Here is a 21,131-nt window from a genome sequence, read left to right as displayed (position 1 = left end):
GACCTTGAAGGAGCTGATGAATAAAACTTACTGGCTGACTGCCATCCCCACAGCTGGGTAAGAATCCCCTCCTTGAAAAGGGATCTGGATAGCACATCTCAGTGTCTACCCACATGGCATGTGCCTTGAAGCAAACTCAGGAAAAAAGGATATCAACAGACCATGAACAATCTTTGGTTGGAGTGTGGGGCAAGAACTCATTTGTTGAACACCCGGGTTCCGCAGTGGGTTTCAGCACAAGAAGGATGTAGGGCCCTTGATCCTATGGACCCTATAGTTTATTGAGAGAGACAGAAATAAGCAAGTATACAAATAAATAAACAAGATGATTTCAGATAATGAAGAACACTATGAAGATATTCCGCTAGAACAGAGAGTGACTGTGGGAATTATTCTAGAGGAAGACTAGAGAAGTCTCCTCTGAGGAGGTGATGGTTGCACTGAGAACAGAATAAGGCTGAGGAACAGCATTCGAGGCAGAGGGAATGGCATATGCAAAGGATAGGAAGAAACGACTCTTTCAAGGAAGAGAAAGAAGCTATAGTGACTTGAGGTTGTTTAGGCAGGAAGGAGATGTAAACCATGCGGTCAAATCGGTCGGCGAGAGTCAGATTACGTACTATTTAGTAGAATTCAGAATTCATTCTGAGTGCGATTGAAGCCATCATAAATATTAAAACAAGGGAATGACTTAACTATTTTACTCAAAAATTCTAATAAACTTGCTATATTTTCCTGGAGAAATTATGTCTGGAACTTGCTCTTCAAACTTATCTAAATCTTGGATCAGTTTTCTGTACAATATAGTTAAACTGCTTCCAATTTTTTTATATTTTCATTTTACTGAAATTATTTTCTGGTGGATCAATTTCATAGCAAAGATTTTACTCTTATTATAGATCCAAGCTCTGACTCTGAGAAGAATGACAGAAGAACTGAGACACGGCCAGGCCAGTCCTTTATCTGTAAGCAGGAGATTTATCTTCATGCCAGAAACCAGCACCCCATAAAACTAGCTCTTCATTCCATACTATGCCCTGACCCATATCTCCTTGAACTTGTTTATGCTCTTTTCCTGATATTCTTGGTTTCATCTCAGGTTTTGTATATAAATCAAGATTCATTCTTTTTTAAAGGAAAGGAAGCCAAATCAAAATAGCTTAATAAAAATTGTAATGTATTAGTTTATAGCTAGCTTCAGGTATGACTGGATCCAGGAACACGAATAATGCCATGCCCATTCATTACCACCCTCTATTTCTCTGAGATTTGCTTTATTCTCTCTTGATCAGTTACCATATGGCTAGAGTCCTCTCCATGTAGTGGCCCACAGCACTTAACAACTGCAGAGAGCAAAAAAAGCATCTTCTTTCTGTAATTTCTGGCAAACATCCCAGAACTGATTCTAGTTTGGTGTCATATCTCACACCTGAACCAGTTATTTAGCCAAAGGGATGTCAGGCTCTGATTGGCTAGTCCACTCTTTGAGTCAAGGGATGCAGTCAACCCCTCCTTGTACCACATCAACTTAAAATAGAGAAGTGATTTCCCTATAAGAAAAATCAAGCTACTAATCACAGAATGAAAAGGACAGATGCTGGGCACCGACTGCTACAGCTCTTGAGCCCATGCCGTCTTTCCTATTTACAGCTCCACACTTACCCTGTAGGGCTGTACTTCTGCTATGGCGTACACGTGGCCTGTGGGTCATCCCTCTTTCTGGAGCTCTAGTTTACTCTTCACTTGGCACAGTGTGGTCTTTGTTCTCTGACCCTAATGGAGGGCCTTATCACCCGAGACCCAGAAAGAATATCCAGATGGAGCAGACCTAAAGATGGAACTGATTGCCAAAACAGCCACCTCTAAGTACCTAGTTGGAGGGACTGTTTCTCTCTCTGCATCCCCTGCAGCGTCAAGTTGCTGAACCAATGCTTAATTCAAAGGCTAGAATCCATTAAAAGCCAAAGCAAGCAACAGAAAAGAAATCCCCTCATTAAATCCATGTTCAGTGGGGTGTGTGCATAATTCATCCCAACGCCATCAAATATAAATGTCCCAGTGTCGCGGGGAATGGAGCCGGCACCACAAAAGCCTGAGCCCACTTAGAAGGAGATGTCGGGAAGAGACGAGCCTTGCAAGGACCTTCTCGGAGCGGTAATGAGACCTGGCACCAGAGTACTTCCAACAAGGATCCTAGATGAGGACATGCTCAGCAACAGTGCCTCCCTGCCAGCCTCTCTGTGGGTACCTGCATGTTTATAAACTCAGCTCCGGATTCCCTCTGAGCTGGTGCTGGCTTGCCAGAGCTTCTGAAGTGTATAGAATGAAGGTTCCCTGGGCCGTGGATTCGGCTGGTAAATTGAGTGCGGGAAGTGTCAGCTCCTGCCGTCCCAGCCCCAGTTCAGCTCAAGTGCAGAAAGCATCACCTCCAACCTGCAGCTTCACCTCCACCTAGCTCCAGAGCCAGACCCGACCACAGCGGGAAGGGCTGTTAGAGCCCCTTCATCCCCCAATCCCACTGTGCAGAAAGAAGGATCTGATGAGCTCAAGGGAAGTTTTCCTTCCAAGGGGAAGCCTTACTATCTACCTCACCAAAATTGTACGTATACGCATCTCCTCTGAACGGTAGCACACATAGCCCGGTCCTCGCTGGGCTCTTTCCACAGAGGTCGCCTCCTGCCCCCTAGTGGTAATTCTTACCTCCCCCTCTTCTACTCCTCCTCTTCCTCCTCATCACCATTGCAGCTACTATTCATTTAACATTTATCATGCACTGAGCACTGTGTTAAGTACTCTACATGCATAATTTCATTTAATCCTCAAACACACTAATTCTTTCACTTTCAGAGCTTCTGCACCACCTTCCTAGAATGCTCTTTTCTGGCTCTTCAGAAAGCTATCTTCTTATCAACATCCTAGCCTAGAGCTAAATACCATCTCTTCAGAAAAGTCTTCCCAGATGATTTCAATTTTAATGGGACACCATCCTGCCCAGTCACAATCACATGACATTCTTTATTTCCTTTCTTAGTGCTCAGCATTCCACCATGGGGTCAAGTTTATATATTCGTTTAGTTGTTTATATGTGTCTCCCAGAGTAGAATGCAAGCAACTGGGAGTAGGAAGAAGGAATTATTCCGTCTTGCTTTTTGCCATATCTTCACTGCCCAGAAGAACACTTTGAACACAGTCAATGCTCAAAAAATATTTGTGGAATGAATGAACAACTCTATGATGTAGGTGATATTATAATCCCCATTTTAGTGATAAGAAAACTGAGGCCCAGACAGTATGTATAATTAATTAATTTCCCCAAGGTCATATGGAAGAAAGGTCTGAGTTATGAACTGGGAAATGGCTGCCACTATTGATTGCAGCTCTGCTCCGATAGCGGAGCCCAGACCGTGATGCTGTCAGAACACTTCTTCCTACTTCTTTCTAATATTGATCCTATCTTGGATCAAGGTCAAGGTCACCAAAACCTATTGGACTGTGACCCAGGCAGTAATTTATTGGAGGTCAGCTATCTTAGACCAAATTTACCTTTCCATGTTTTCTCATTCCCTCCCAGACCATGTCACCAAGTCACTCATGATCATATATTCATTTAAAATACTCTAGAACACCTATGACGCATGAGGCCCTGGCCAGATACAACCTCCTGTCTGGATATATTGATGGCACCAGACTTCCTGATTGGGAAAGATATGGGATATCCAGTTTCCTGGTGGTCAATAAGAAGGAAAGATTTAATCATGTTAGGAAGTAGGGGCACTGTGTTTGAGTCCCTGTCATCCCCTCCAGTCATTGGTCAGGTTCTCAAAAACATTGGGGAAGTTGAATTGAATAAAGCTTTACCCAGACTCATTCCTGCTGATTTCCTCCCTCTCTCCTTGGTTGAGGAGTTTGGACTACAAGAAATACGGTGTTCACACTGTTGCTAGGAATCAGAAGATCAGGGTAATAAACAGCAAATATTCTGCTTAGCATCTAAGGTGGAGTATAATTAGTCAATTCCATCCTAGGTTATAGGGAGCATGGGTGAGCTTAACTCCAATTTACAGTGGTGTTCTGTGAGAAAGTCCATTCTCACTTTAGAGAGCTGGCTTGCCAGCTCTCTAAACACCAGGGACTGTAACTATCCAGCAGGTCTGTCTCCTAGGATTTAAAGAAGAGACATTCAGAGATCACTTAGCTTGTTTTAAATGGATTTTAAGAATATACAGGATCATATAGGGCAAGAGGAATTCATCCATCACCCAAGGAATCACACAGTTCCCCAGCCTCCCTCGTTCTCAGATGCACAGCAGACTTCCTAAGAAGGCAGGAAGATTGCCAAACCATGCCGAGGACAGTGGGCGAGAGTTTGGAGACCCCGCCTCCTTCCTTGTGCTCCCTGCACACACACTTCACAAGGGAGGAAGTGACTGGTTGGAGCTGGTGCCATTTGGTGTAGAATGTCTCCACGGGGCTGAGTGTACACTGGTACATCTGAGGTTGCTGAGCTCTGCCACAAATGCATAGCATTAGGTAAGACCCTGTATTTCCCAGGCTCCTTGTGATGATCAGTGAAGTAGCATCTGTGAGTGTATTTGATGATGCTCATAAAAGCCATGCCTTAATGTTGCTAAGAACATCCTTGGATAGGATCTAGCCCCTGTCCACCTCTTTAACTCCCAACACTCCCCTTCTGCACGCAACAATCCATCCACATCAAAAGAGTTCCCACATCTTTCATATGCCACGCTGTCTCTCATTTCCACAAAATTGTGTATGACATTCTTGCTGCCATCGTCACTAGCCACTCCTTCACTGTACTCCACGCTCATCCTTACCTTTCAGCTGAACAATTATGTATTTTTTGGGTCCCTCTTTAAATGTCACTCCCTTCAGAGTCCTCCCTGACTCTCCTAGATCTTTCTAGAGCTTTCTAGACTCATTCAATCCCCATATACCAGCTTGATGCCTGTCCAGCTGTTCAGTCTCCCTCTCTCTCAGGTTCCTCTCTTGAAATTCAGATTGCTAGATTTAAGAAATACAAATTCAGAACACCCACTTAAATTTGAATTTCAGGTAAACAGCAAATAGTTTTTTTGTATAAAATTACTAATCACTAAAAAAAATCATTTGTTGTCTACCTGAAATGCAAATTTAACTAGACATTCTGTATTTTATCTGACAACCCTACCTGAAATGCTTATCCACCTTCAAAGGAGCTGCTTGTCTCATTGCTGAAGATGGAACTCATATGCCTTAGGAATTCAGGCTGAAAGTCTTAACGACAACTGCCCAAACCTGGTTCTTCTTGAATTCACCACCACACCATTGTTGACAGCAAAACCAGAGGCCTGGTATTGCCACCTGCTGAAAGTTCTGCAATCCAGCAGATGGAACTGGTGCTCATCTCCAAGATCCAGCCACTCATACTTCCAGAATGCACTTCTAAGGGGGACTGGTTCAAGGTTTAAGCAGGACAACCTCTTTCTTAGTGCTAATCTCAGCTAAATATGCTCCATGGCAAAACCACCCTGAAGCCACTTCCCGGATATCAAGCCAGCGCCAGAAGGCTGGGCTGAGACAAATGCTGTAGCTAGCACCTTGTAAACCCCAAACCACCATGTCCCTTCAGGTTGGCCAATGGTTTTGCAATTTTTATCTCCAAGGCAATTTTATCTCAAGAGTGCCATTGCCCTTTCCTGCTACTCGGCTTTGGTGAGGAACATCTTGACAGGTTTAATTAAATTTGAATTTCAGGAGGCGTGTTTGAGTGTTGGAAAACCATTCCTCATTAAAAGACAGATTATTCTTCAAATTTCTCACTTTCTCCCCAACATCCTGAAGATTTGCATAACAATAGTTCTTTTAAAATTCTGTGTCAATGGATCACATTACAGATATCTGTTAAGTGAATGTATAGGATGGAAAAAATGCATATATTGGACATGTACTATGAGGCAATGGGCTGTTTTGTATTTTTATCTCATGAATTTCACAAAAAAACATTGGGTCAAAGATAATATTCACATTTTTAGAGGAGGAAACTGAGGCTCAAAGGTTAAGTCGATAATCTAAATTCACGTGGTTACAGTAAGATTTTGGATTTGTTAAAAAGTATTGTAGGAGTAATATATTTTCCCCATAGCATTGATTTGGGACTTGGCTATGTGGCTTGCCTTGCCCAAAGAGATATTCAGATATGACATAAAGAGTCCTAAGTATGCCCGTGTGTTTTGGCCTGGCTCTGGTCTTCTGGTGATGTACAAACATGTGGCCAAGATTCTCTACTTGAACAAACTCAGCGTCCCCCGGACTTTTCAACTGGTCCTCAACTTTTGGATTTCTGTGTTTGTCTCTATATTGTCCAACTTCAGCAGGAAACCTGCTGAGTCAGTTCAGCCAGAATCCCCTGCCCTCCATATCTGGTCAGGGCCCTCATTTCCACCATCCCCCAGGTGATGTCTGATCATCCAGCTGCCTTCAGCATGAATCCTGTTAGGTCTATTTAGCCAGAATCTCCTCACCTACACTTGATGTTTCCTCCTAGTAATTTTCCATCCACTGACCACCCCCCACTCCCGCTTCTTGGCTATAAATCCCCACTCGTCTTTGTTGTATTCAGAGTTGAGCCCAATCTCTCTCCCCAACTGTAAGACTTCATTGCAGTGGTCCCTACACCTATCACGTGCCCTCCTTGAGGAATGTCTGCTTTACCATCTTCAACCAGTGTCATGCATTTTTTTTTCCTCTATCACATTTCCCTGGTAGCTGCTGGTGCAGGGAGGACAAGATATATGAAACAGAGTGAACTCAAGCCCTACCTAGTGGGCTTGCAGTTTGAAGCTGAGCTACCCAGTTGAACCCAATCCAGGTCAGCTGTACAACTATTGACTCACAGACTTGTAAACCACTGAAATTTTGAGATTGTTTTCTAAGCAACAGAAGCTGATTATTGCAGCTAAGAGATAACATTTCCCAGATCTCAACTCATAATATTTGAATCCGGGAGTTCATGCCACCCAAGCTCATCCCTGGAGTGTGCAAGGTCCGCCTGCCAGATAGAGTATGAAATCTGCAGGCTCTGGATTTCAGAGAGACTGAAACTTGCAGAGAGGGTGCGGTCCTCCAGGGAAGTCTTAGAGCGTAGCTTTGGAACAGAGAACAAGACTGTCAATATCCATTTCCCTGGAAAGAGCAATGGCCTCTCTGCTCTTCCTCCTCTCTCTCCTCTTCCTCCTCTTCTTTACTATTTTCCCGATTTTTTTTCAGTTTGATTAATTTCTACTAACCTACATTCAAGTGAACTAATTATTTCCTCTGCTATGTCCATTCTTCTCGTAGGCCTGTTGAAAGAAGACCTACCAGAAGAATGGACGTAGCATTCATATTCATCTCTGATATCCTGTTTTTTATTTTAATTTCATTTTAATTTTTTTCTTTTTTATAGTTTCTGTCTCTGCTGAAATTCGCCATCTGTTCACACATATTGTCTCTCACCTAGATCCTTTAATATATTAATTATAGTTTTAAAGGCCTTGTCTAATAGTTACAGTATCTATATCATCTTTGAGTCTGGTTTTGTTGACTATTTTATCTTTTGACAACAGGTCTGTTTTTCTGGCTTTTTTGTGTGCTTCAGAATTTTTTATTGCATACTGAATACTGCATATAGAAGAACAAGAAATACTGAATTGAATTATACTTATATCTGGAAATGGGCATGCCTCCTCTTCTGTCAGGTCTTTAGTTTGGATGTTGAGTCAATCTAGCCCATAGTTGAACTAGGTCTAGTTTTGTTGTTGTCATTGTTATAAGGAACCTCAGTGATATACAGACTTCAAATTCCTCTGGGAGCCACTTCCTCATGCTTAATGTGAGGCCTAAAGTTCTCAAGCGTATTCCTCGGTATCTCTCTTAACACCCCCAGAAAGCCCTACACACCTGCTCCAGAGAAGAAGTCTTTCTCTGTGGTCTTGCTCTATGCCCAGTGGTTGACTTCCGTCACTCATAGGAGGCTTGTGTTGGGGTGGGGAGTTGCTCAGGTCTCCTGCTCCAGCCTTTGTCTTAGGTACACACTGAGCTTCAGGGGCGGGGCTTTCTCAGCACTCCTCCTCCTCCGCCTGTGACAAACAACCTTTGTCAGGCAGGCTCTAGAGCACAGGCAGGCTTCCTGTCTTCCAATCCTCTACCCCGTGGCAGCTGGACTGTGTCTTGTGTAAAGCAGGCTTTCTGATACTCTACCAGCAGCAGATGGCTTTCGTCTAGTATGGAGAGAGCAGATTTTCTGTCTCTCCTTTAGTGGAGGTAGATATTTTCCCAGTGTCAGGGCAGAGCCAGGAGACTGGTGGATTTGTGTCTTCCCCAGAGGCACACAACTTTGGTCTGATGTTCAGTTGAAGGTTGGGACTGGGACATGGGATGGTCCTTGCTCCTCTTGCAGTGGAATATAGCTTTTGCTTTGTATCAGCAGAAGGTATGTGGTACAGGTGGGTTTCATGCCTGTCTCAAGTGGCAGGTCATCATCATTTTGTACTCATTGAGGGCCTGAGGCATAGGTGGTTTCTTCAGGTGTTCTGGCTCCACCCTCAGACACTGCCAGGCCCTGTAGGCCCAAGACACCAAGGGAGTCCCAGTGAGAAACTGCTGGAGGTCCATGGAACAAATCCCATGAGTGGGTACAGACCACCCTGAGGTCTAGGGAGCACCCAAGGATTTTAAACTGTTGTGCTTGCCCTGACTTGGCTCTTAAGAATCTTTAAAATTTTCATTGCTTCATTTAAACTTACTCTCTTTTACAGTGACCACCCCTTTCTACCATGCTCTGCCAAAGATGTGCCATTTGTGGGTTCCATCTCTCCTTAGAGGGCCTTGTTGCCTTTTGGAATTCAGTAAGTATTTCAGTATATTTTCCTCATAATCTTAGCTCTCTTTATTGTGCTCCAAAAGAATATGATTATGCAGATTATCTGGCTTTTTCTCATCATAAGATAGGAGTGACATTCTCTTGCAGCTTCCAACATCTTCAAGGACTACAGAACCATTCCTGATATATTCTAAAGCTCACACAAATCTCACCTCACTTCTCCTGGGTGTTTTGTGTTCACTGGTTTTTTGATGGAGCATCTTTTTCTTCCCCTCTGGCTGGTTCCCAAACCACTAGCCTTGTTGAGTGTGTATAAAAGACTTTTCTGAAGCTTTGAGGAGAAGGTAGAAGTTACATTGCAGAAAGACAAAGAACTGAAATCTCAGCATCATCAAACCTGGGTCTAAAGTGTTCTCCAGTTCCTCCACAAATGCCCAGAACTCATATCACTGCCATCTTTTAAAATCAACTTCAGAATTCTGCCACGTTTTCTGCCATCCAGCCACCCACCCCACCTCCAGACTCTCCTCTAACTCCCTGCTGTCTCACATTCTAGATCCCTTCATTTTAGGAGTGATGTCTTAGTCGGGAATCTTTGGATGCAAGCAATGGAAACAAAACTCCATCAGTTTTCAATTGGAACAGAAGTTTCTTGGTGGCTCATGAATTAGGTAAATGCAAAGGAGGAAAAATTTGATCCAAAATTTCTTTGTCAACAAGTCTTTTTTGGAGCAGTGGGATTGCTTCCTTCTCTGTTGGCTTTGTTCTCAGGTGGGCCCTCTCTTGGTGAAGGCAAAGATGGCCACTTGCAGCTTTAGACTCAGAGTCTCCCCAAAGTAGGAGTCGCAGGGGAAAAGGGACACTTTCATTTCTCATAGCTCAGGCAGAGTCCAGGGTTACAGATCTTGCAGGCTCGGGGTTCAGTCACGTGCCCATTCCCAGAGCTGGGGAAAAGGTTCAGTAGCTTCGAAATCACCAGCACAGAGAATGAAGAAGGGCTAATCTCCCAGAAGAGGGACATTTAGAGAAGACAAGGCAAGTTTCAGATATTATTGTAATCAGTTGGCTTCTCTAAGAGGGAGTCAGTGAAAAGCAATCATCACTCATGAATCATCACGAACAGTTGTAGAAATTATGAATTGGTTCAGTGCCATACTTACCTGCTCCTTTGGACCTAGGAGCAAATCAAAACCTGGATAGCCCATGGGATTGTATTACACATGGGAATGTCATTCCGTAGGTGGTGCCTGAGGCTGAGGCTGAGGCTGTCACTGTTGAGAACTGTGGCCTTGGGCAGTAGGATATTTTCTGGCTGTAAACTCCCCTCCTGGCTGCTAGTCTGGACCTCTGACTCCTCTCCCTGGGCATCTGGCACAGTGTCCATTCTACCCCCATCACCTATATGGGTGCAAAATTTACTGCTGTCTTCCCTATCCTCTGGACCTCCTCTGAGATGATGCTCTGGGAAGAAATCCTTCGGTGCTCCCAGGTAGTGTCTGAACTCTGATTAGGAGCCAAGTGACCTCAATTTCACAAGCTTTGGATGGGACCAAGCAAACAATCCTTACTCAGCACAAACAGCCATTAATATGGGAAGGTTGGGTAGAGGGTGACAGCATGGTTTGGAAGTGGGGAGCAGTAAGGGATCAGCTTTTATGGGCTTGGAAACTCAGTCTTTACATTTTCACAAATCAAAATTGTCTTTTGAAGCCGTTAAACAGGGTGGCCACTCATTGTTCAACTCCACGAGGTGAATATGTCCCGTGGAGCTGTCCAACATGGAGGGGCTGCATTTAAAGACACCCACATCTGCCCCAGTATCGTGATGGGCAGCGAGTGACTCACTAAACACTTCCCCCAAGGAACATGCAAGAAACCAAGGCCAAAAGCAGAGGTCCAATGGGACAACGAGGTGGGGGAGATCACTCAAAGTCAGAAGCTAGAAGGAGTGCTGAGAGGAGCTGGACATCTTCCACCTGGAGAGGAGGGCCTTAGAGGGAACCAGCTCTGAGTTCAGATAGCAGAAAAATAATTCCAGAAAGGAGGTGTGATATGTTATGAATGATCCCAAGGGCTGGAAATAAGGACTTGACAGCATGAGAAGCAAGAGTTAGATTTTGATTCAAATGTTGGACGAAGGTTTTAATTACGCAAGTTATCCAGAGGCCCTGTTGCGTGATGGGTTGCCTGTCACATGGCCTTTTTGGCCTCTGGACTTTTGCAAAAGATCTTCTCCTCGCTTATGAAATCTTTTTGACTCCTGACCCAACTCTCTGCCTTAACCACTTTGCTTGTTCTTACTTTATTTTTCAAATTCACTTGAGGAATCATTTTTCCTGGGGAATTCCCACTAAGCATCCTTCTCCCACTCCCTGCTTAGACATGTGCACATCCTCTGAGCTATTTCAAGTCTCCTGAGATTCTTTCTGTCTTCACTATTAGCATTACCATCATCATCATCTTCATAATAATTTATTATTCCTATTGTTATTGCAATATTACATTTAATAATGTTATTGCATCATATATTACAATTATTGATATTAAACAATATTATCTTTACACTCATGTGTCACTTAATGGTGGAGATACATTCTGAGAAATGCATTATTAGGCAATTTCATCATTGTGCGAACATCATAGAGTGACTTACACAAACCTAGACGGTGTAGCCTACTACGCACTTGAGCTATACAGTACTAATCTTATGGGAGCACTATCGTATATGTGGTCTGTGCTTAACTGAAATGTCATTATGTGGCGCATGACTGTATTGAGGCCTTTTCTGTGGCTGCTCTGGGGAGGAGAGCTTCTGCATCCATATTCTCAAAACCAGCCTACAAGGTAAGTAGTACCCACATGCTCCCCTACCCCATTCCGCCCCTGGATGAGGAAACTGAGATTAGATAAATGGATTAACTTGCCTAGGGATACCTAGTGAGTAGGTGGGGGAGGCTAGGTTTGACGTCAGGTCTTTCCGACCCACTTACCACGTGGATTTGTGATTGTGTATTCCTGTGCTGTCCTCCCCATCTCTGCCAGGACCCACCTAGTGGAGGGTGAGTCACAGAGGAGGGACTCTGTAACCTCAACTAATTTTTGCTGCTGACCGCATATGCTGAACAATCAAGAAAGGGATGTCATGTGTCCATTGTTTAAGGACAGGAAGCACTGAGAAGAGGGAGGAGTGAGATGACCCCCAAACTCAAAGTAGAGGACTCAGGCCCTACTGAGCTTCCAGTGCCATGCCAAGGAGCAAACTAGTGACCAGATGACACAGGGCAAGGGCAGTGGCCTGGGCCTCTGTGAGCTTCTGGTAACTTAGTCACTCCCTTGCCCTTGTTGCTTCTGACTTGTCCCTTCACAGGAATGAGAGACTTATAGTAGTAAGATCAGAGAGAAGAAAGGAAGCCTCAGGTCATGACCTTCGGGATGGAGGGGTCATCAAGGAACAGTGCAGAGAGCGTGCTGGAGGAATCTGAAGAAGTCACAGAGCTGGCTGGAAGGGGCAGGAGGGGCATGCAGGGGTCTGTGCAGGTTCAAGTGTTGGTGGTAAGGGGCAGACTGAGGAGTCTGACAGGTCAGAGTTTAAACCCAAGTCCTACTACATAAAACATGCAATTCTTCCTCTGCTCTGCACCTGAGCATCCTCATCCTTAGCATAGAGTCATGACACCCCGACTCACAGAGTCACAAAAGGGGAAGGTTAAATGAGTAGTATCATAAAGCCCTTCACTCAGTACATGGCAGATAGTAAAGCTCTTACTTCTACCATAATGGCCCTTTCTGTCATAAGAAACAGAGGCTGTGACTTCTGCTGGGGACTCCTGGTAGGGAAGAGGGGACCCACACAGGGCGTAAGGGAGAAGCAGGGGCCGAGGGGCCATTAGACAGACTCTCCTAGCTCTAAGGAGCGGGATGGAGGAAAGTGTAACACAGGTGGATTTAGGTATCCAAGCGGTCAAATAGAAGGAGCTGAGACAAAGAACAGCCGTGACCTTCAGTGAGATGATTACCAAGGTCGCACTCTAGGTGGCAGGCCTAGATCCTAGCAGAAGCCAGAAACCAGTTTGGGATTCTGTTACTCTGGGGCACAGGTCAAACTCAGACACCTGGGAGACATTATCAAGTATCTAGCAGCAGACCTGGGCTGGGAGAAGACAGGTCCAGAAAAGGGAGTTGGGGATTTGAGTGTCAAGTCTGAGCACTTTTGAAGGCTGTGAGGTGATAGACTGTTGCAACAGAGGATGGGGGGCAAGGTGTCCACTCTTAGGGCAGCGGTGAACTATGTGGAATTCTAGCTGCACCCACTTGCTAGCTGTAGGAGCTTTGGCTGGTTACTTAACCTCTTTAGGCTTTGATGTTTCCATCTTTAAAATGGCGATGAATATAGTAACACTAACATTTAAGGTGGTGTGAAAACTCAAGGAGTAAATAAGCATTTAAGTGTCTGGCACATAGTTAGCATCACTAGGTGTTAGCTATTGCTATCACTTGATTAATCCTGGCTCTAGGACTTTTAGGACAGCGCTGAAGGGAATATCTGAAGTTTCTGTTCGTTCATCCCTGCTCACTTGGGTAGGAAAGCAGAGGGGGTGGAGAGAGGGGGCCCTAGCTGAGAGCCAAGAGCACGGTACAGATGGAGGGTATCTGGAATGGATTCTTGGTAAGAAAGGTAGTCGGGAGGTAGATGAGAAGCCAGGCTGAGTTGAGAAGAGGGATCCCCAGTCCATGCGATTGCCTGAATCATAGAGAAGAACACTGTAGAATTCAAGTGTCTTACACACAATCCCCAGTCATATTCCAAAATTGTTCACTGATCCTACTGATTCTCTCAGAAATGTCCAGTGGGGGTCTCACTGTATCAGGCACCATGCTAGGTACTGTTGGGCAAGACAGACATCCTCTCTACTTCATGGCACTTGTGGTCTCATGGGAGAGGAGGCAGAATCCTGGCACTGAATAGGAGCCAGCTGGTGAAGAAGCCAGTGAGAGGAGGTATGGGGTGGGGAGGTTTGGATTCTAGAAAGGAGAGCATGAAACAGGCAAAAGAGACAACATATGCAAAGGCCGGGGGTGTGAGGGAGCATGGCACATTAAAGAGGTGAGGGCACCAGTACCAGAAAAAGAGGACCTGGAGGCTTGGCTTCAAAGAGAAAGTATGCACAATACTTACTGATGAGGAAACTGAGGGTCAGAGGTTACATGCTGTCAGTGTCAATCATTAAGTAAATGGCAAGGCTGGACTTCCAACCCAGGCACAACACACTCTGAGCTCCTTGCTCTTGTTCACCTCTGCCTGAGCTGCCCAGGGATACTCAGGGTTAGCAGCCCCTGCCAGCCTCCCCAGACCGGCACAGGCAGGGCTTTCCCCCAGCTGCTCACACATTATTCCTCCTCCGGCGGGAGACTGGGCAGCCACGGGGAAGCTCTGTTTGATGGGCCCTTGCCGAAGCCTTCTACCTCCCTCTTGGAAAGTGTAATATTGAAAATCAATGGGGAGAAAGTGTCTGAAAAGGAAACTAAATCAAATATCCCAATCTGGAGGAGTTAATCATCCAAAATTAACCTTATAACGTCTAGTATCAAACTGATCTATAAAGAAAATCAATGAGAGCAAATCAAACCCTGAAGCCTCTTGCTCCCGTGGGAGCTGCTGTGACCGGGGAGCAGGGATGGTGCACTATGACCTGGAAACCACCCCTCGGCAGCAGATGGGTTGAGCCAGGGGCTTTCAATGGGTAGTTTTCATATACATTTCTCCTCCTGCATTTGCTTAACTGCCATTCTTAGAGCCTTAAATAAAATGCACTTAGCTGAAAATTGTCCTTCACCGAGGTTCCCACTGAGACAGATAATTCAGCATTGTGTATTTTTGTGCTCGGAGGAAAGCAAGATGCTCATTAGAGATGCAGCCATTCCTTGCTTCCAAAGCAGCCAGAGGGATTTCTGGGGCCAGGAGGGTGCCCTGAGAGACAGAGCGGGCAGAACATTGGGGGATCTCAAGGGGCAGATCCAGGAAGGTATTTTGGCCAAGCTGTATGTGAAGGATGTTGGGGACATCAGGCTTGTGGTTTGGCCAAACAAGAGAAGACGCCAGGAATGGCTGGGATAGGAGCTGAACGTCTGAACTCCAACCTCTCCAATCTCTCCAAGTTATTTTTTAAGCCATAAAATGGGAATGATTTTTCTAGGTAAAAGTATTGTTGGTGGGGTTGTTCATTGTCTATCCTTCTCACTAGATGTAAGCCCCATGAGAGCAGATGCCTTTGTTGTGTTCACTACTAAACTTCCAGCATCCAGAATGATACCTAGCACAGAGCAAGTATTTTCTACACGTGGACAGGTAGATGAATGGAAACCCTTCAGTAAAGTTCCATATCTGATATCTAATAAAAGCTCCTGTATAATAAATGGTGGTGAAATGATATCGATGATAGTGATATTAACAATAACACTTATTAAGTGTTTATGGTATACACTCTTCTTATTGCCTGGTATGCATTTTCTTACTGGATCCTCATAACAATATCTTGTGGTAAAATTATTATCATCTCTACTCTGTAGATCAGGAGTTGAAGCTCCAAGAGGCTCCGTGGTGGACCTGAGTTTATAGAGCTAGTGGTGGAGCGAGATTTGAATCTAGACAAGGAGACTCAGTTCTTAACTTCTGTGCTATACAAATGATGACAGTGATGGTGGTGATTTTGATAATGATATTGATGACGGTGATGATAATGACAGAGATGGTGGTGATGATAGTGATGACGGTAATGATGATCACAATGCTGAAGGCAAATGAGCAAAAAGATGACATGAACCTACTCTTAAGGCTGATCCTGTCAAAGCAATCGGGAAACATGATGTGTAGTGTCCAAACTTGAGTGTGATTTCTGGCCGTAGTTGTCCTCTGGCAGGGAACAGGATGCAGACCTGCCATAGCTGTAAATGCTCAACAGGGCATCAGGCTGTTCCAATTAGCCCTGCCGGCTGTTGCAGAATCCCAAGCAGTGGTAAGGGTTCAGGGCTCAGGTACCAGCTCCCAGAGGAAAGAACGTGGGAAAACCTGGGCAGCCAAGTCAGCTGTAGGTTATGACAGGGTCACAGACTCAGTGGGCAACTGGGAGCCGAGTAGAGAAACCAAGGCAGCTATCCAAGCCTAGGACTTGGTCCAGTGGGTGGAAGATTCTAGAAAAGCCGCAACTGACTCGAACTGTGGATGCCCATGCCTCACCCCCATCCTCATCCCAACAAAAATTTATTTATCCAACAAACGTTTATAACATATCTACTACGTGTTAGCACTGGGGACTCAGCAAGGATGAAACCAGGTAGCTCATGCTTCCACAGACCTCACATTCTAGTGGATACAATAAACAAATAGACAGTCAAATAAACAAATAAGCAAGATAATCCTGGATTGTTACACAGATTACGAAGTAAATAGGAGAGGTCATGTGGAAGAATGAGCAGGGGCACCTTACGTGGGGTCATATATAATGGTATCTTTGAGAAAATGAGAATTTGAGCTGCCACCTGGCACTCTGGATATGGGGTCCAGAGAACTACGACTAATTCCAGATGCTTCTGACTGGTAGCCTGAAGCTGTTACATGCTACTATAGCCAAAGCCAGGATAGTCCTAGGGAGGTCAGGGATGTCAGTATCACCTGAAGGGAAGAAGTAAGAGAATGGGGCTCCTCTGACCCCACACGCTGCACACTGCAGATTCGTAAGCGAGTTGACCCAGGCTCCCTCGCAGTCGTGTGAGGTGGCACCACTGCTCTTTCACGTGAGGGGGACACCAAGATCCAGAGGGGTCCCCCTTCTCACACAACTCTTAAACAGAACTTAGGACCAAAGGATTCCAACAGAAATTCTGTTTCCATTCTATCACTTCAATATAACCCGCCTGGCTGGGTCAAAGTGACTTTTATTTTCAGGTTGTTCCCATATCTTCACAGAAGGGAGGTTTGCAGAGCCTCGCACTCAAGGAAAAAATCCTGATAGAGGTATGACTCCAAAGGAACTGTTTATGGCTGTCTCAGAGAAGGAGTGATGGGCCATACAGAATAGCCCAGAGGTCTGGAAGGTTCTGGAAATTTTGTCAAGGGCACATACTTGCAAATTTATTTCTCCTCGAAGGTGTAATAGCTGCTGATTCACAGGAAAACCTTTATGGAGAAGGGCTGGTGGGATTTTTAGGGGGAAGCGTGGGAGTGGGATATGGCCAGGAGCTAGGAAACTTCTGAGAGCGGACCTGTTCTGCGTTAGGCTGAGGGAGGGTCCAAAGGAGGTGAAGCCTTCCGAGCTGCATCCAGGGTCTGTGTGAGGAAAGGAAGCTTGGTGACGTTAAAATAGCCAAAAGAGAGACACCAGGGAAGGAAGGCAGTGTTAGGGAGGGGAAGCAGGCAGAGGCCTCAGGGTCTGTGAGCGAATAAAAAGAAGGAACAGGAAGCCAGCGTGAATTTGAAACTTATCCTGGAATCTCACAGAGAGGCTGGTGCAGGCGAGAGCACGCTGAGGGTTCTCAGGCAGCTGGCATCAAACTCACAGGGCTGAGAGTTAGACAGTCCAACAGAGAGGGCCATCGCCTCCTAGGGAGCGAACTGTCTGCTGGGGAACAGGTTCCTCAGGACACACTGGGGCACGGTGTCCTCACACGTGAAAGAGGGGTAGTGACCTACCTCACAGGATCGCCAAGGGGCCTGTGTTGATTAGGTACCGTCTGAAATATGCAGCACGGGAGGTCCGATGCAGCCATACCCTACCTTTCCCAAGTCTCCTCCTCCAGGGGACCTGACGTCCTGACACCCCTGAACTGTCCTGGCTTGGGCCACAAGAGCATCTAAGAGCTCCAGGCTACCAGTCAGAAGCATCTGGAATTAGTCTTAATACTCTGGACCCGGTATCCAGAGTGCCAGGCTGCAGCTCAAGTTCTCACCTCCTCAAAGAGATGTTTGCCCAGGATCTTCCCTGCAAAGCCGCCTGCACATTCTTCCACGTGACCTCTCTTCACTTTAGGACCCTTATCACAATCCAGCATTATCTTGCTATTTGCTTGTTTATTTCACCGTGGTCTTCTGCATCTGCTAGAAGGCGAGGTCCCTGAGGGCACGTGCGTGGGTCTGCGCCAGGGCGCCGTTTCCGCAAGGTCGCATTCCTACACGGGATCCTTTGTTCTCACTGCTCTCTCCACCTGTGATACTCTCCCGCCTGCCTTGACATGCTGAGTCCTTCCCATCACTCAAACCTCATCTAAGTATCACCTCCTCAGGTGTGCTATCCTCGGCCACCCTGTCTGAAGTGGCCAGCTGATGACTCCCAGCACATGCCTCTGTTACTTCTGTACAGAACGCTCCTCAGCATCTGGAGTTTCCTTGTGGATATCTATTTGCTGCTCTGTTTTCAGTCTATCTTTACGCACCAGAATGTCAGTTCCACGCAAATAAGGCCTTTTCTGTGCCACAGCACCTAAAATATGGGCATACACATAGTAGGTACTTAACAGAAAGTTGTGGAATGAATGGATGAACTCAATAGAATTAAATAGTTGCTCAGAGGGAGACTCACTTATTTGCGGGGACTGGTTATTGCCACTCAGCTTACTGCAAGCTTTGCTTCTCTTCAGGAAGAAGCGGTATCATCATAAGAAGGATTTCCCAAGGAGACCAGCTATGGGAATCCATGGATAAATCACGAGACTGTGGTTTCAGGATCTGGCAGAAAGAACTGATAAAGCGTCTCCCACAGGGGTGATCACAGACTTAGGAAGACGGAGGAGGAATTTGAAAATCAGGAGTAAATGAGATATTCAGAGAGGAAAACCACCTAACTCTAACATAGCACTTAGTCAGTCTTCCGAGTATGTCATAGATAGCACTGCCAGTAATTCTTAAAAGCCCTCGAGGTGGCTACTTTCACTACCCCATTTTCTAAAGATCAGGCAACCCAGGCACAGTCAGGTGAAGTAACTTGCTTTAGGCAACACAACTTGGAAATGACAGCGCTAGGATTTGAACTCAAGCGTGGGCTCCAGAGCCGTGCTCTAACCACTGCCCTGTTCCACCCTTTTAGAGCAAGCTTTGTAAGTGAGGGCTGTGAGAGACCGCAGAGATGAATAAAAACATTCAGAGGGAACAGCGACATCAGCAAAAAGGAAGAGCAGGCAGCACTGAGCTCCCACTCTTCAACACAACATCAAAAAGCAAGCAGAAGCTGTCAGAACCAACCTTGTCAGAACTCTGGAAAGTAGTCCAAGGTTTACAGCAACCAAGTAAATGCTGAATCAAGAAAAAGTCAACTTAAAAATGCTAAGAAAGTTTGGGGTGTTTTCATTTGCTCTTGCCTCACCCCCTGATTAAATGGCTGTCCCTTGGCCCTACAAAGATACCTGTAGCTTCTTTACACACCAACACCCTAATAGTCAAATGGGAGCAAAAGAATGTATGGGGGGGCTGGATGGACCTTCCAGCCTTGATCCTTATTCCTTGCGTTTCTCCGTCTTTTTGAGGACCTTGATTACCAGCGCTCCCCACTTCCAAGGAGTCCTAATTTCCCTTGTCTCATTCAGGTCTAAGCCTGGGCATGGACCCTTCCCAACAGAGCAGCTGGGATCAGGCTGAACTACGTTAGATGGACTCTCTGTTTCCTTTCATCTTACCAATGGGTAAACTGAGTCTTAAAGAGATTAAGTAACTTTTCCATCATCCCGCAGCTGCTAAGTGGTGAATCCAGGATTGAAATACAGGTCTGTCTGACTCCAGAGCCAATTTTCTTTACCACAAAATTTAGTGGCTCCCTTATAACCGTTGAGAAATAGTGTTTTGTGCAAATATATTGTGCCTGAATATAAATTGAGCATTTTCCAAGAAAATTGAAACCTACTTAACATGAGAACATTTATTTATAGAGTCAAGAGTGCGACAGAACAGAATCTCTTACTTCCCTTCATTCATTCTTTGTTCTCCCTGTGTTGGTAAAAAATGATTAAACTTCTACAGAAAAAGAGTTTTTCAAAAGTTCCTACAAAATCTGATTTTGTCAAAACAGCAGCAGCATTAGTAATTCCCAGCCTTCTAGAAAGAGCGCGGCAGCCCTGTGAGCTGTCCAAGGTCCTGCACCAGGCAGACCTGGGGTCAAGCTCCAGCTCCGACGCTTTGGACTCTGGGCAAGGTTTTGGAACTTCCAGGGCCTTGGCTTTCTCATCTCACTCATTTACTCACCAAATACTAACTGACACCAGCCTATTCTGTTCAATTTTGGTTAAGTGCTGTCATCTGTAGACTCCTGGGGTTGCATTTGGGGAGTAGGGGAGAGGGAGTTTGAAGGTGGGGCGTAGGGGAGGCGGGAGAGCGTGGAGCATTGCTCACTGCACTACTTCTGATGCAAGCTTGACCTAGCATGCTGCCTTTAACCACTGCACTCACTCAACCTGCAAAGAGGGCAGGTGGGAAAGCCCAAGTTGGCCATGGAGCATGGCAGATAAATGCACCAAGTCTGGGTCAGAATTCCTGGGTCCAAATCCTGGCTCTGCCACCAAGGGGCTCTCTGATCCTGGGAAGTTATATAGCTTCCCTGGGCTTTACGTCTTACTCTGTAAAACGAAGGTGCTGATAATAATAGTTCTTGTCTCATAGAGTTGTTTTGGAAAAACATTCATGAGTTAATTCCCCACTTAACCTGTCTGTTGCTAGTTGACTCTTTGTCAAATGAGCTGGAACTCTTTGCATCCACTGTCCTATTTAATTTCACGATAATCGTGTCAAGTAGATTTTCTTTTCCATTTTCTATGGGAGGAAGCTGAATCCCAGAGTGGTGGAATTAAGGGCTGCTGAGTGGTAGTAAAGAACTTGTTCAGTCACAGAGCAAGTAGGTGCAGAAACTGGGATTCAGACCCTTGTCCGCCCACCTCCGAAGCCTTAGCATTTCCTTCACACCCAATAACTCTCTTAAGAAAGGAATGGGGCAAATCTTCTTTGATGCCTTATGGTGACCATTGCTTTCTTCTGAGTGTTCACTTCCTTTTGTAACCCAATCAAGGAGTATGCCCCTGAACAATATCAATTTCCAAGGCTAGAGTTCACAAAATTCACATTGTTCTCTTTTTTGCCCATTTTAAGTTTGCTGGCATCTCACTGAGTCCTCATAAGACAAGTGGTAATAGTGACTTTTTCTTAGAGTAACTGTAATAGTGATGGATGCCTCAAAGTTTTTTTTGACTCCCTCTTCCCCTCAATCCTTTATGTCCTGGGCATCCTATCTCTTAAATA

This window comes from Equus przewalskii, chromosome 12 (assembly GCF_037783145.1).
Source record: "Equus przewalskii isolate Varuska chromosome 12, EquPr2, whole genome shotgun sequence".
NCBI classification, from domain to species: domain Eukaryota; kingdom Metazoa; phylum Chordata; class Mammalia; order Perissodactyla; family Equidae; genus Equus; species Equus przewalskii.
This window is presented reverse-complemented; position numbering follows the sequence as displayed.